Here is a 13,728-nt window from a genome sequence, read left to right as displayed (position 1 = left end):
ATCCCCGTTGTAAAAGCCAACCAGTTTCAGGCATATTGCATTCTGTTATCTTTAGCAAACCAAAGCCCCCCCCCCCCCCCCCCCCCCCCCCCCCCCCCGCCCCACTCCTTTGTGCAATTTCCTTACATTGTTGAAATCTCCCTTTGCTTTCCTGAAGGTTGGCTCTCTGGTTTCATGCCTTAGAGTCTTGGCCCAGGGCTTGAGATAAGACACTAAGAGGGATTTCTTTGTCCGTCTTCCCTCACATTCAGGTCCCGTGGGACTGGTTGCCATATGGCACCCCTAATTTAGTGACCCTTTTTTAAGGACTCTCCTGTCTAGTAATGGGGCTTCTGTCCCTGAAATCCCACCTCAAAACCATCTAGATACTCAGCTTCATCTTTTTCCTCTAATATAACATGCTCTTTCACTTTTGTTCTTTAATATTTTTTGAATTGTGATTTCTCTTCCACCCCTTTTCCTCCCTTCTTTAATTCCTACTCTTCCTTTAAAGGCCCTCCTTCTCTTCCTTCCCCACCCTGTTTCCCTTGGTTTTACTCCCACGGTCTCATAGGTGCAACTCTATTATAACACTTGTCAATATCAATTCCTTTATTTAAGTCATCCACTGGACTATGAATCCCTTGGAAGAAGGCTCTGTATCAGAAAGCCTCAGGCAAAAATGGTTGGAATAATTAACTAGGTAGCTAATTAATTAACTAGGTAGTTAATTAGTACATTTTCCCTGTTCTGGCTTTCTGTTTCAGTGACCGGTTTTGTCTCACTCCTGGCATGAGAACTGGCTGGTCTCCTTCCTGATACCAAAGCTCACAGACTAAACCTCTGCTCATGACCTTCTACCGGTAGAATCAGGTGCAGTCTTGCCTTTTGATGGGTGATCCGACTTTTTCATCTCATGCTATTGATGAATTAAGACTGAAATTAAGATGAATAAAGTTCAATTGTTAATTTCTGTATCTTTTCAGCCCAGGTAAACTTTGTTTTTGTCATTATCAGCTGCTTCTCAGTGCTTTTGTGGTCCTTATGCCTGGGGTTAAGATGGTGTTTCTCAAAGCATAGTCCCTGGGAAGCCTCATGAAAGACACCTGCGGTTATTAAAAATGAAAATTCCCTGGCTCTCCACACCTGGAAGTCAGTGACCGAATAGGTGTGTGTGTGCTGGGTTGCTTTCGTGGGTGTGTGACCTGTGTCTCAGGACTCAGAGTTTAGAAGGACCCTGAGCTCAGGTTAATGCTGTGACGTTGCCACCTTAAAATGATTAAAACGTTTTGAATTAGGGATCCTGCATTTTCATGTTGCACTGGATCCTACAAATTATGTAGCCAGTACAGTCCTCTGTGCACATGCGTGTGAGTGTATGTGTGAAGACCTTTTAAAAAGTTAATTCATAATGTTAGTGAGGATATGAGGAAAGGAGCAGTCTCACTTATTATGTGGTAAGGTAATTTTCCTAGAGGGAAATTAAATTATGTATATATTTAAACCTTTAAAAGGTTCTCTGGGGTTGAAATGAAAAATCTTAATACATTTTCCCAATCTCTGCCCTTAGGGATATTTAGCTTTGAATTTTATTACTTTTTCTTCTAAATTTTATTTTTATCAAGGTAATGTTTGCCCGTAGCTTAAAAATCAAAGAATACCAAAAAAGAAATAAATGAAAAACAGAAGTCTTCTGCATTACCCCTCCTTACTCCTCTGTCCTACTTCCTCGAAGCAATTCATTCATCTATGTCTTCTGATATTTACTTCTTGATTCCTATGCTATTTCTTGATTTATCAAATTTGGTTAATCTAGTACCTCTCTGCCATAAAACAGATGATTTAGCTCTCTTACACCTGCCTACAATCACTCAAGCATATTTAAAGTGTATCTTTTTTTGCATGTATTTTTAGAAATGTGTTGGTTTTATATGTATACCTTTTCAAATTTTATGGGATTATTGTGTTATATATTTCATTGTTTCTTACTTTCTTCAGCAAGCACTGTATGTTTAAGATTTATCCATGCTCTTGTTTGCATGGGCAGGCACCAGGAATTGAACCCGGGTCTCTGGCATGGCAGGCATATCCATACTCTTTTATATTTGAACATACATGAAATTGCATATGAATATGTTTATTCATTGTAGCATTGTTGGCAATAGATAAAGATTAAAGACAAACCAAATGTTTATTTACGGGGATAGATGAAATGAATGTAGCAGAATACTCTGCTAGAGTTAAGAAGAATGAACTGGAACTTGCCCCTGGTCATCAGGTGGATCAAAGCTCCTATCTGGGTGAAGACTGGAAGATCACCTGGCTTGAGCCCTGGGGATGGCTCATATGAAGTTTTCGTTCTTGTTGAGGCTGAGTGGTTGACTGGTAAGGCAGGTGAGTGCACCAAGTTGTTCAAACAATGAGCCTCCCATCTGTGGCTCTTCTCTAGTCCAGCATGGCTATCAGTTCATGGACAGTGGTTTCTTTCTTGCATGACTTTTTTCTCCTTGGCGCCTACCTTTTGTAACCCTCCACCTTCCTCTTGTTCTTTTCCTGTTTCTCCTACTTCCAGCCCTTTTTATCCCAGTAGGAAAAACTCCAATGGCCTATTAAAACAGAGCCCAATAGAAAGAAGAAATGCTTTCATTCCTTGTAGGCCAATCCTTAGATACAGAAAAGAAAAAATAGACTAAATATTCAAATATGTGTATATGTCATTAAAAGTTTATATACTGTTATATTTTGTTCTTCTTTAAGCTCCTTCTTCTTCCCCATATTCCTTCTCTTCCCCTGGGGAGAGAAAGCTTGGGTACATATAATTATTCATCCAGCTTTTTTCTTTTTTTTTAGAAAGTCAGTACAGATTTTTATTTTTACTTAAAATTTTTTTTTCAAAGATACATGCTGGGAATTAAACTAGGTTTTTCTTCTTTCTAGGGACATGACATACATGCTTTCTGGTCAGTAATGTTATACCAAACATTTTACTAAAACAAAGCCAGTCAGATGACATGAAAGCTGTCTGCTACCTCCTACTCATGCTGAGCTAGAGCATTTTGGTAAGAGATGTGACATGAAGAAGAAATTGCAGAGTTACAGTCATGTTTTTTACTAAACTCACACCCATCCCAACAGAAAACTTCATGAATTGATTTATACAGAAAGGACTTTTTAAAGAACCCTGCACAAACACATTCAACATGCTATAATTACAGTAAGGGATACCTTTTGGTTTACATTTGCACAAGCTCACCTTCTCTGTGCCCAGGAAGTTAGGAACACCAATGTACAAAGCATTTTTGCCTTCATAGCACTAACATCTAAAAAGCACACAGCATATAATACTTTGATCTTTAAGTGGATAATCATGGAAATTCCACGATTAGATCCATTAGGCGAGCCTGAGTATTCATCTATAAAAATATTTTTCTCAAAAAATAATGCTTAAAAGTGGCTTCTAGAAACAGTGGGACTACATCAGAACCAGCAGAAGATGGTGATATAAGGACTGGAAACACAAGCTGAGTTTCACAAACAGCTTTTAGGTAAAGGGCACCTCTTTCGGTTGATTGCCATAGCCAAGACTAACTATAAAAACAGGATCTCCAGAAATCTCAAGACATTTGAGTGACACTCTAGATAAAATACTCCCAAATAAAAAATCCACTTGGCTGGACCACTGGGGCTGAAGTAGTACAACTCTGACCCAAGTGAAAATTCACGCAAAGCCCGCTCTGGTCCTGGGGGCAGAGGGCCTTTTTTGTTGGGGGGGGGGGGGTTACACCACACTGTTCACAACCATTTATGCTGGGGGAAGGGGCTCCCAGAAGCACCTGAGAGGTGAACTCCAGGAGTGCTAGGGTTACTGAATACAAGATGGTTCAGGAGAAACAGGTCCTGGGAGGGTCAGGGAATTTTCATTTTAACCCATCAATACTTCACGTTAATGACAGGACAGTCAGTCTTTGCAAGATGTACTCTCCTTTGGCATTAGCCGAAGTCTCACCCAGCCCACCAGGTGGGTGATATTCAGACCCATTCCCCTGCCTGGAGGTGGGAGCTAGTGGCGCAGACTGTTCTGGGAAGCTGGCGTAGAAGATGATTTGCACAATGAAGTCACTACTAAACCACTGCTTAAGTCCAATCCCCGGCCTTCTTTTTCTGCTCTGTAATCCAGAAACATTTCTTTAAAAGCCAGGAAATCTGTAAATGTGAGCAGCATGTCAAACATATCACCAGCCACTTCATCTTTATGGTGCTGTAATGTTGCTGTGAAAGCCACCATGTTAAATCCAGGAATCCTCTCCAGCAGCTGTTCCTCGATATACTTTTCTACCAAGGAAATATATTCATTAAAAATGGGAGTGTAGATGAGTTTATTCTCTTCCGTGTCCTCAAACTCCTGATAGTACTTGCCCATGAAATTTCTCTGTAATAACTGGAACTCATCATCCATGATAATGTCCTCTAAATATCCAACCACAGCATCAAATTCTGCATCAGAGGCGGAAGAGACGGACAGCGCGAGGTTCTCTTCCTCTAAGGCGTCCATCGCCGCCCCCGCAGCCGCCACTGCATCCACCCGGTCTCCTACCCAGCCCGCTGCCCGGGCCTAGCCTCAGCCCTGTGCCGCAGAGCCCCAGAGGGCATGGAGGGCCCATTGCCCCACCGGGAGGAAGCCTCGTCGCGGGGCCATCGCCTGTCCACAGGCTCCCCGCGCAGCTCCCACGCGCGGGCCGGGCCTCCACGCCCCGCTAGGCTCCTCTCCACCGGCCTGGGAAGCCTCGGTGAGAACCGGCGTCCGTTACTGACCCCTGGGCTTGGTCCAGCTTTAAGGAAGTAAAGCCTATCTGTAAATCAGTGATGTGCTGGGTGGAAGCTATTATGCACCCAACGAAAGCCATGTTTTAACCATGATCCAATCTTGTGGGGGCAGCTGTTGCTTTTAATTCTGATTCAGTACTGTAGGGTGGAAAGTATTGATTAGATTATCACCACAGAGATGTGGCATGCCCAATTGTGGGTGTGAACTTTTGATTAGATGGAGATGTGACTCTGCCCATTCAAGTGGGTCTTGATTAGTTTACTCGAGTACTTTAAAAGGAGGAACATTTTTTTTAAAGAATGTTCATAACAGGCTTATTCATAAACAAAATTTAGAAACAATCCAAATGTCGATCAGAAGGAAAATATATAAATAAGCTATGGTATATAAAAGGAAAGAACTCTTAGTGCATGCAATAACATGGACAAATCTCACAGGCAAAAGAAGCTGCACACAGATAGTACATAATGTATGATACTATGGATGGACGTATGGGCATGTGTACAAAGTGCAAAGATTTTAATAAGATATATTAATGCCTACTAGAAAGCATCCATTATAGAAAGGACATTAAGCAACCAAATAGTCAAAATAATCTGGAGTGCTATCTAAAAGGGGAAACATTTTGAAGAAAAGTCAGAGATGTTAGTCAATGCAGGTGCTTGGAGAACAGTTGCTTCAGAGCTGACAGAGCCCACACAGCCAGAGCCCTTTGGAAGTGAAGGAGGAAAATGCTCCTGGGGAAACCTTATGAAACAAGAAGCCAGGAGAGAAAGCTAGCAGATGTCACCATGTGCCTTCCCAGCTGACAGAGGTGTCCAGAAGCCAAAAACCCCAGCAGACACCAGCCACATGATTTTTCAGTTGACGGAGGTGTTCCAGATGACATCAGCTTTCCTTGAGTGAAGGTAATCTCTTGTTGATGCTTTAGTTTGAACATTATCATGGCCTAAGAATTGTAAACTTGCAACTTATTAAATTCCCTTTTTAAAAACCGTTCCTTTTCTGGTATATTGCATTCCAGCAACTTAAAAAACTAAGACAAGTGATAACACAAGTCTTTAAATGATGTCAGTCACATAGTACTTTTTTCTTTTTCTTTCTTTCTTCTTCTTTTTTTTTTTTTTGCATAGGAAGGCACCAGGAATTGAACCCAGGTCTCTGGCATGGCAGACGAGAACTCTGCCTGCTGAACCACTGTGGCCCGCCCCACAAAGTAATTTGATATGAACTGGAAGACAATGATTTTCTAAGTATGAGTCTTCCAGTTGGGATCTCACAATTTCAGTTACACAGGAACCATCCTCTGATGCCTACAGATTAAATTTCTTAGCCAGAGTTTGCTTCTTACTGTTAATGTTTGAAAAACATATAGGAGTTGTATATACAATACTAGAACACAATTTCTTTTTTTAAAAAAATCCATGGAGCTGCACAATAAACACAAACAATAACCTTAAGTTAAATCATGGACTATATTAGCAATGCAATTACAAAATGTGCTTTTATCAGTTGTAACACATGTACCACACTAATGCCAAGTGTTAATAGGGTGATATACGGGAACCCTGTATTTTAGCCCTGATTTTCTATAAACACACAACTTCTCTGATAAAAATAATGCTAAAACAAACATATGAGGAAGCTCTCCAACCATTTCTTCACCAAGTCTTTAGGTAGCCTCTGAACTGAGCAGTAGGAAGCAGCAGGGCTCAGTGAGGACTGGGAAAGCCCATTTTGTTCCTGGTGTGACCAGCCCAACACTTTTATCAGGCCCATGGCCTCAGTGGCTGGTTCGTTCTCTACTTGTTGGCTTTTGACACTGAGTTCCTAAAAGTTTCAGGGTTGCAGACTTTTCTGGATGTCTCGCGGTACTCTTAATAAGGGGAATAATACTCAGTTGGGGGTGGGGGAGAAGCACAATTAAAGAAATGGGAGGGATAAATCAGATATGAAGCTTGGGTCAGTGATTTATGGTTCTGATCATATGGGGGCCTGAGAAGGAACAAGTCCACACAACCAGATACATCTAATATATTCACCTTGTTCCCCTCTTTCCTATAGGCTTGGCTGGGGAGGTTTACTTCTGCCTAAGCAAGGACAAGGGATTCTTGCATACATAGGCAAAGCTTCATTTTTGGCCTGTGAGACCCTGTCCTTAATTCATGATTGTACCTTATTTTTTGCAGCTGAAGTCCAGCCTCATTCATACATTTGTTCTCATTCAATAAATGTTTATTGAGCCCTCATAAGGTGGCAGGTAGAGCCCCTTGCATGCATGCATAATACAATTTTGAAAATGTGTATAGAGCTCTTATTTCTGAAGGTTGAACAAAATCCTTATATATTACTAGAATGGATTCCATTGAGAAATAAATAATTTTACAGAATCTTATTTATGTGTAATCAGTTTATTGATCACTTTCAACACAGTTGGGTGGGTATAAACAGTTTGATTTTTTCCTCTGACTTCAGCTTCCAACTGGGCTCTGTAGATCTTATATTTCCTATCTATTATGACATTTTGGGCAGAGTCTATAATGTTCTCTTCTATTTCTATTATTAAAATTTGAGATCTCCTCTCCCAAGTCCTTCCATTGGCCCATCAGTGGATAGGCACTTATCTTGCAAGATATGAAGAAGAGTGAAGAATGTGGTTTGTTTTTAGATTCTCTTCCTTTTCCAGCTGTTTGTACTAGGGGTGGGGATGAGAAAGGCAGTGTCTGTTCTTTCACTATCTCCCTCTTCTAGTTTAGTAGCTTTGGAGATTGTAGCTGATAGAAGTGGTAGTCTGCCTGTGAAACTTAAGGAGAGGGACATAGAAAAAGTCTGTTACTACAACTGTCAAACTTATTTGCAGTCCCCCGGAAATGGTTATCACAGCTTCTCTGGTAGTCATTGACAGATTTTTGTATGCAGCTGGTATCCAAATGCCAACTCTGACACATGCATGAGTTCCTTGGAGGACCCTACAAAACCTTCCCAGACAGTTCTTTGACACAAGATTGCAAAATCCTCTCTCTCTCCAATCCTGCCTCTTAATGTTGGACCCTCTTGCCTGGCAGGCTGTTCTTCCGAGTGGGATCCTGCAAGTTTTCTCAAGTCTAAATCCCTTAGTGGGGTCAATGGAGTCACACGTTCTTGCCATGTCACCCACCCTGTTATCTCTCTTCAGTTCCCTTTCTGTTCGTCTTCTAAGCCCAAGGTCAGATTACTGAGTCTGCTGCTCAAGAAGACAGCTAACAAGAGAAGGGAATGAATGTCAGTAACCCCTTTCTGAAGCATTGCCTCAATATCTGTGAGTGATTTTTTTGGCTTCAGGAAGGGGAAAACCTGGGGGTGGGTGGGAATCTCTTATCATTATAAATACTTACAAGGCTGCTTCCACCAGACCCTGATTTCATTCTTTATATGGGCTGGAATTGGGGATAGAAGGAAGACAAGGCTGCTGTTTTGATTGGAGGGTAGTAGAGTTTCTTAGCAAACTCTAAGGGAGATTTCAGGTCAGTAACATTTGGGATCTATCTATTTCTATTTACCTAACCACCCATTTACCTACTTCTCTTTTCAAAGTCATATTAAACAGTGGATGGAGTATAGGATTTGATGTCAGGCAGCCAGGTCTAGTATTGACTATTTGGCACTGTAACTAACCTTCTAAAAATCCTGCTACAAAAATGGGAACAACGATTCCACCTCTCTAGTTATATCACTACCCCATTTACAAACCTGGTTATGGAGACAGAAGTTAGAACATCTAGTGAGTGAGTGATAGAGGCAAAATTAGAACCCAGACTGTCTGTTTCCAGATACCTGTCATTCACTCCTATGCAATACTACCTCTCAAGGTTCTACTTTATAGGCAATTCTATATACTGTTCATTGGCTTTTTCTACTTTACCATAGTTTGGCAGCAGTATATGAGAAAGGAGGATGGTTGCTATAGTCTGGCACACTGACAGTTCACCAATGTGATAGCTCATATCTTGAAAGCAAGAAAACAGACAGACCACAAAAAGGAAACACAAACACCTCTGAAGCTGAAGAATCTGTGAGTTCTTTAGAACAGAAATAAAACCTACCATCCTGAGAACTTGGATGCTTAACAGTTCAGTGGATAGTCATTTTCAACACACTGAGTCATCAATAAGCAGTTACAAATGTGCCTGATATGCATTTCATTTTTGAATTTACAAATATTTATCGAGTTCTACCTCATGCCAAAAACTGTGGTAGACATGGGGGACATTGAAGCAGTGTTTCTGTTGAGGGATTTACTATGTGGTGGGGGAGGCAGACTAGGAAATGGGCAATTTTCATACATTGCCAGGGCAGAAAAAAGCTTAGAGTGGTGTGGGGGCTCATGAGAGGAACATCTTATAAGTACTTTAGGGAAGCTTTTTGGTGAAAGTGATATCCAGCATGAGACTGGAATGACTCAAATTTGGGGAGAATATAATGTCACAGATGAAAGATGAAAGATGATGGTGACATAGTGAGAAACACGTGCAGTCTGGAGTTAGCTAGACTGTACCAATTCTAGTGCTGTCAGTTACCAACTGTGTGCCTTGAAGCAAGTCATTTAACCTTTCCACCATCAATCTAAAAACTGGGGATAAAAATGAATGCTTTATCAGGTTGTTCTAAGCATCAAGTAGGACATTATAAACTGTGATGAAGTGCAAAGTATTATAAAGTATTAAGTGAAATGTATACTTATTAATAAGCCCTACACATAGTGCTTGCCATATATTAAATCTTCAATTCATAGTAATTGCCGTTTTTTTTTTTTTTTACATTGCTTTGCTTTAGATTCCTTTTCCGTTCAAAGATGCTTTTCTAAAAAGCTAGACCACCTGAGATCTGCTACTTCTCTATCCTTCAGGGTCATCTCTCCTGCCTCTTTCTTTCTCATAGCTAGTGGCTTCCTTCAGTCAAGCTTTTCATTGCTAATGATTGGGGTTTCCATATCTACTTTCTCTTGTCACTCTTTTCATTGCAGAAGGGATAGTAGTTGGGAGATGAGGTGGTGAGAAATTTGAAGATTTTGGCCCCTTCATAAAAAAGGAGGCTGAGATTTTACTCCAGTACAACTCAAACATTTAAATTTGTGGAAAGATTTTCTTGTCCCATAATGAATTGGCTTATCATTTTGCCAAGAGCATAATGGGAGGTGTACTGAATCTTACTTTTACATGACACACCACTCTCTCTAAAAATTTGTTTCTATCTAAATAAGTTTCAATGGTGATATCCTCAAATGGATAACAAATATTTTCTCGGTAACTCCATGACCTTTAATGGGAAGTTGGACCAGCTTCTGGTTCTGTGTTGTACAAATTCAGTACAAACAAGCAAATTAACACTGGAAGTGAGAAGGGGTTTAAAACAACTGAGCAGTTGGTTTGCAGAAAATCCAGGGATGGAGAAAAAACAAACCCAAAGTGACCCTGCCATTTATGGACCTGCTTATTACTCTTTATGTGTTTCAGGCGAGGGTCAACTGAAAAGGACACGGAAAGAACATTACAAGATGAGTCTACATGATACAAACATACCAGAAAGTCCATTATAGTGCTCTGCTCATGGGAGGTTCTCAGCCACTAAACGGGGGTCTTTTGAACACCTGCTCTACTGAATACTGTTTAAGGCACAGGCTTAACAGTAAGAAAAACAATGCCTAATCCCAGCATGCTTGTGAACTAGTGATGGAGACAGACTTATAATAAAGCAATGAAAGCTCAATGAGGTTAAGGCTATAATCTTATTTCACACAAAGAATTTCAGGGGCAAGCAAGAAAGAACAACTAACTGCCTGGGTGAGAGTGAGATTAACAATGCTACTGAAAGCAGCATACAGCAGAATTTATCACTAATTAATAGTCTGACCAGGACAAATGGGTCAAGGGATTAAAAATATTTTTGATGGCCAGTAAGGCAGAATTAAAGACATTATATTCATTAAGGAAAGGCCCTAACAGGTACAGAACGCGGGCCACAGGTCGGGTCTTCTCACTCCAGATGCCCTACCCTTTCCACAACATAACATACCATTTTACTACCTAAAAATTACAATCAAATATATTTATTCTAAAAATTGGAGGGATAGTTGAGCCACTGTAGGCAAAAGAGTTAGAGAAGGAGATGTTTCTCCTTCAAGGTTTAATGACCCATCTTTCCTGCCAACTTTCCTTGGGTCCAGCTCTGATATTTAATTTCTGATTCTATAGGTGGCCTCTCGTATGCCTGCTGTTGTGAGAATTTAGATTGAGAAAGAATACTGAAAACACCTTTTATCTTTGACCTCTAGACTGATGAAAGAGTGACTGTGTGGAGAAATAGAAGGGTGGTTAACGGGCAGGGAGAGGCAGCCTCTGCTGCTGGAGAAGGTTACAATAGCTACTGTGATCAGCACCCACCTTCCCAACATCTCTCCACTTTTCTGCTCAGTACAACCCTCACTGCCCCCCTGCCTCCATTCTGCCTGCAAAAGGATGGGTTTAAGAAGCTAGAATAGCTTCTAGGTCAGAGGGAATTGAGGAGGGTGAGTTACAGTTAAGGGTGGGTGGTATAGGTGGAGTTGTTGGTAGTAGAAGGGTGTTCTTTCATACTGTCAGGAGAAACAGTCTCAGTCTTAGTTTCCAGGGCTGCTATAACAAAGATCACAGACTGGGTAGCTTAAACAACAGGAATTTATTGCCTCACAGTTTTGGAGGCTAGAAGTCCAAAATCAAGGTGTTGACAGGACCATGCTTTTTCTTAAGTCTGTAATGTTCTGGTCGTAGCTTGTGGGCAATCCTTAAGTCAATATCTACCTCTATCGCATGGCCAGTTGGGTGTCCTACAGTGAGGACTGAGTATTTCAGAAGCCAGAAAAATGAATTCCCTGCCTTTTAAGCCAGACAACTTCTCCGAAGTAATACAAATTAGCTTTCTTTGGAGTTTCTAGTTTACAGCATGTCCCGCAGAGTTCAGACATGCCATATTTCAGAATTATCTTTTCTGAAGTTTCTAGCTTGTGGCCAGCCCCAGGGAATTTGTACTTGCTATTCCCTATGGTTGTGTGAGACAATTTCTATAACAGATCTCTTAACATATATCTAGTGCCTGTCGCTTCTGTTTCTCTGGAGAACCCTGACTAGCACAGAGGCCTAGTAGGCTTAGAGACAACTTTTTAGCCTTTCTTGGAGAATTAAGTGATTAATAATTATATCTCTGTGCTATTTGTTTTCTGAAAAATATTTTTATTGACAGATCTTCACACATATATAATCCATACATGGTGCACAATCTGGCTTACAATATCATCACATAGTTGTGTATCCATTATCATGATCATTTTTAGAACATTTGCATCACTCCAGAAAAAGAAATAAAAAGAAAAAAATCTCATACATCTCATACCCCTTACCCCTCCATCTCATTGGCCACTAGTATGTCAATCTATTCAACTTATTTTACCCTTTATCCCCCCTATTATTTATTTATTTTTTATCCATAATTTTTTAACTCATCTGTCCATGCCATAGATAAAAGGAGCATCAGACACAAGGTTTTCACAATCACATAGTCACATTGTAAAATTTCTGTCATTATACAATCGTCTTCAAGAATCAAGGCTACAGGAACACAGCTTAACAGTTTCAGGTACTTCCCTCCAGCCACTCTGATATTTCACAAACTAAAAAGGGATTTCTATGTAATGTGTAAGAATAACCTCCAGGATAACTTCTTGACTTTGTTTGAAATCTCTCAGCCAGTGAAACTTTATTTTGTTTCATTTCTCTCTTTCCCCTTTTCGTCAAGAAGGCTTTTTCAATCCCATGATGCTAGGTCCTGGCTTATACTGGGACTTCTGTCCCATGTTGCCATAGAGATTTACACCTCTGGGAGCCATAGGCCACATAGTGGGGAGGACAGAGAGTTCACCTGCTGAGTTGACTTAGACAAAGGGTCCACATCTGAGCAACAACAGAGGTTCTCTGGGGGTGACTCTTAGGCCTAATTATCAGTAGGCTTAGCCTATCCTTTGCAGGAATAAGTTTCATAGGGGTGAACTCCAAGCTCACGAGCTTAGTCCATTGATTTGGTTGTCTCCTCTGCTTGCGAGAATATCAGAAATTCTCCAAATGGGGAAGTTGATTTCCTCCTTTCTCCCCAGTCCCCCAAGGGGGGTTTATTCACTACTCAAATTACTCTGGGATATATTGAGTCATCACACTAACCTGGACAAATCAACAAGATCTCATGCCCTATTCAAGATTCCATGTACTTATGTTCAACTAAACTGACCATACAAGTTAAATTAGATAATGCACTACCCAAAATATAAATTTTACACCAAATAAACATCTCTCCCTTTGATCTCACACAGAAGTTGAAGTTTTAAAATATGGACAATATCATCCTTTACTTTGTATTCTGATCTGCCCCAGTCCTATCCAGATCAGTTTCATTCATATCTCCATATCTCTAGTCAAAGTCTCATTCCTATTTCAACTTTTAAACAGTTCCTGTATGGGGTAGTGCTGACTTTCAGAGCTTCAGAGCCCTAACTCTGAGTCTCAGGTGTCATATAAACACCTGAAGTTTCTGGGAACGACCAGATTATATACAAACAGCTTAGAATCTCAGAATTTAGAAATAACAGTTACAACTCTTGAACATATGTGGCTGCTGTTAAGAGCTTATGATCTAGGACCCTTTATAGTAGACCCCAGCTTGATAACCCAATGCTCTTGACTTCAGTTCACTGAGGTTTTATATTATAGTTAGTCCATATGAGTGAGCCATGATGATATTTGCCTTTCGTTCCTGACATTTCATTCAACATGCAGTCCTTAAGGTTCATACACCTAGTTGCATGCCTCACAACTTCTATTTGTTTTGTCTTAACTTTTTAATGGTATTATCCAAAAGTTTCC

The 13,728-nt window shown here is 40.5% G+C and overlaps 1 pseudogene; it reads right to left on the bottom strand.

Moving 5' to 3' along the window:
• Positions 1-4,003: 4,003 nt before the first annotated feature.
• LOC143678793 (ADP-ribosylation factor-like protein 2-binding protein pseudogene) lies at positions 4,004-4,537 on the bottom strand (annotated as a pseudogene).
• Between the last annotated feature and the right edge of the window lie 9,191 nt (positions 4,538-13,728).

Source organism: Tamandua tetradactyla, chromosome 4 (genome assembly GCF_023851605.1).
Source record: "Tamandua tetradactyla isolate mTamTet1 chromosome 4, mTamTet1.pri, whole genome shotgun sequence".
Classification (NCBI taxonomy): Eukaryota; Metazoa; Chordata; class Mammalia; order Pilosa; family Myrmecophagidae; genus Tamandua; species Tamandua tetradactyla.
Note: the sequence above shows the minus strand (reverse complement) of the source record. Positions and strands in the feature narration are given on the sequence as shown.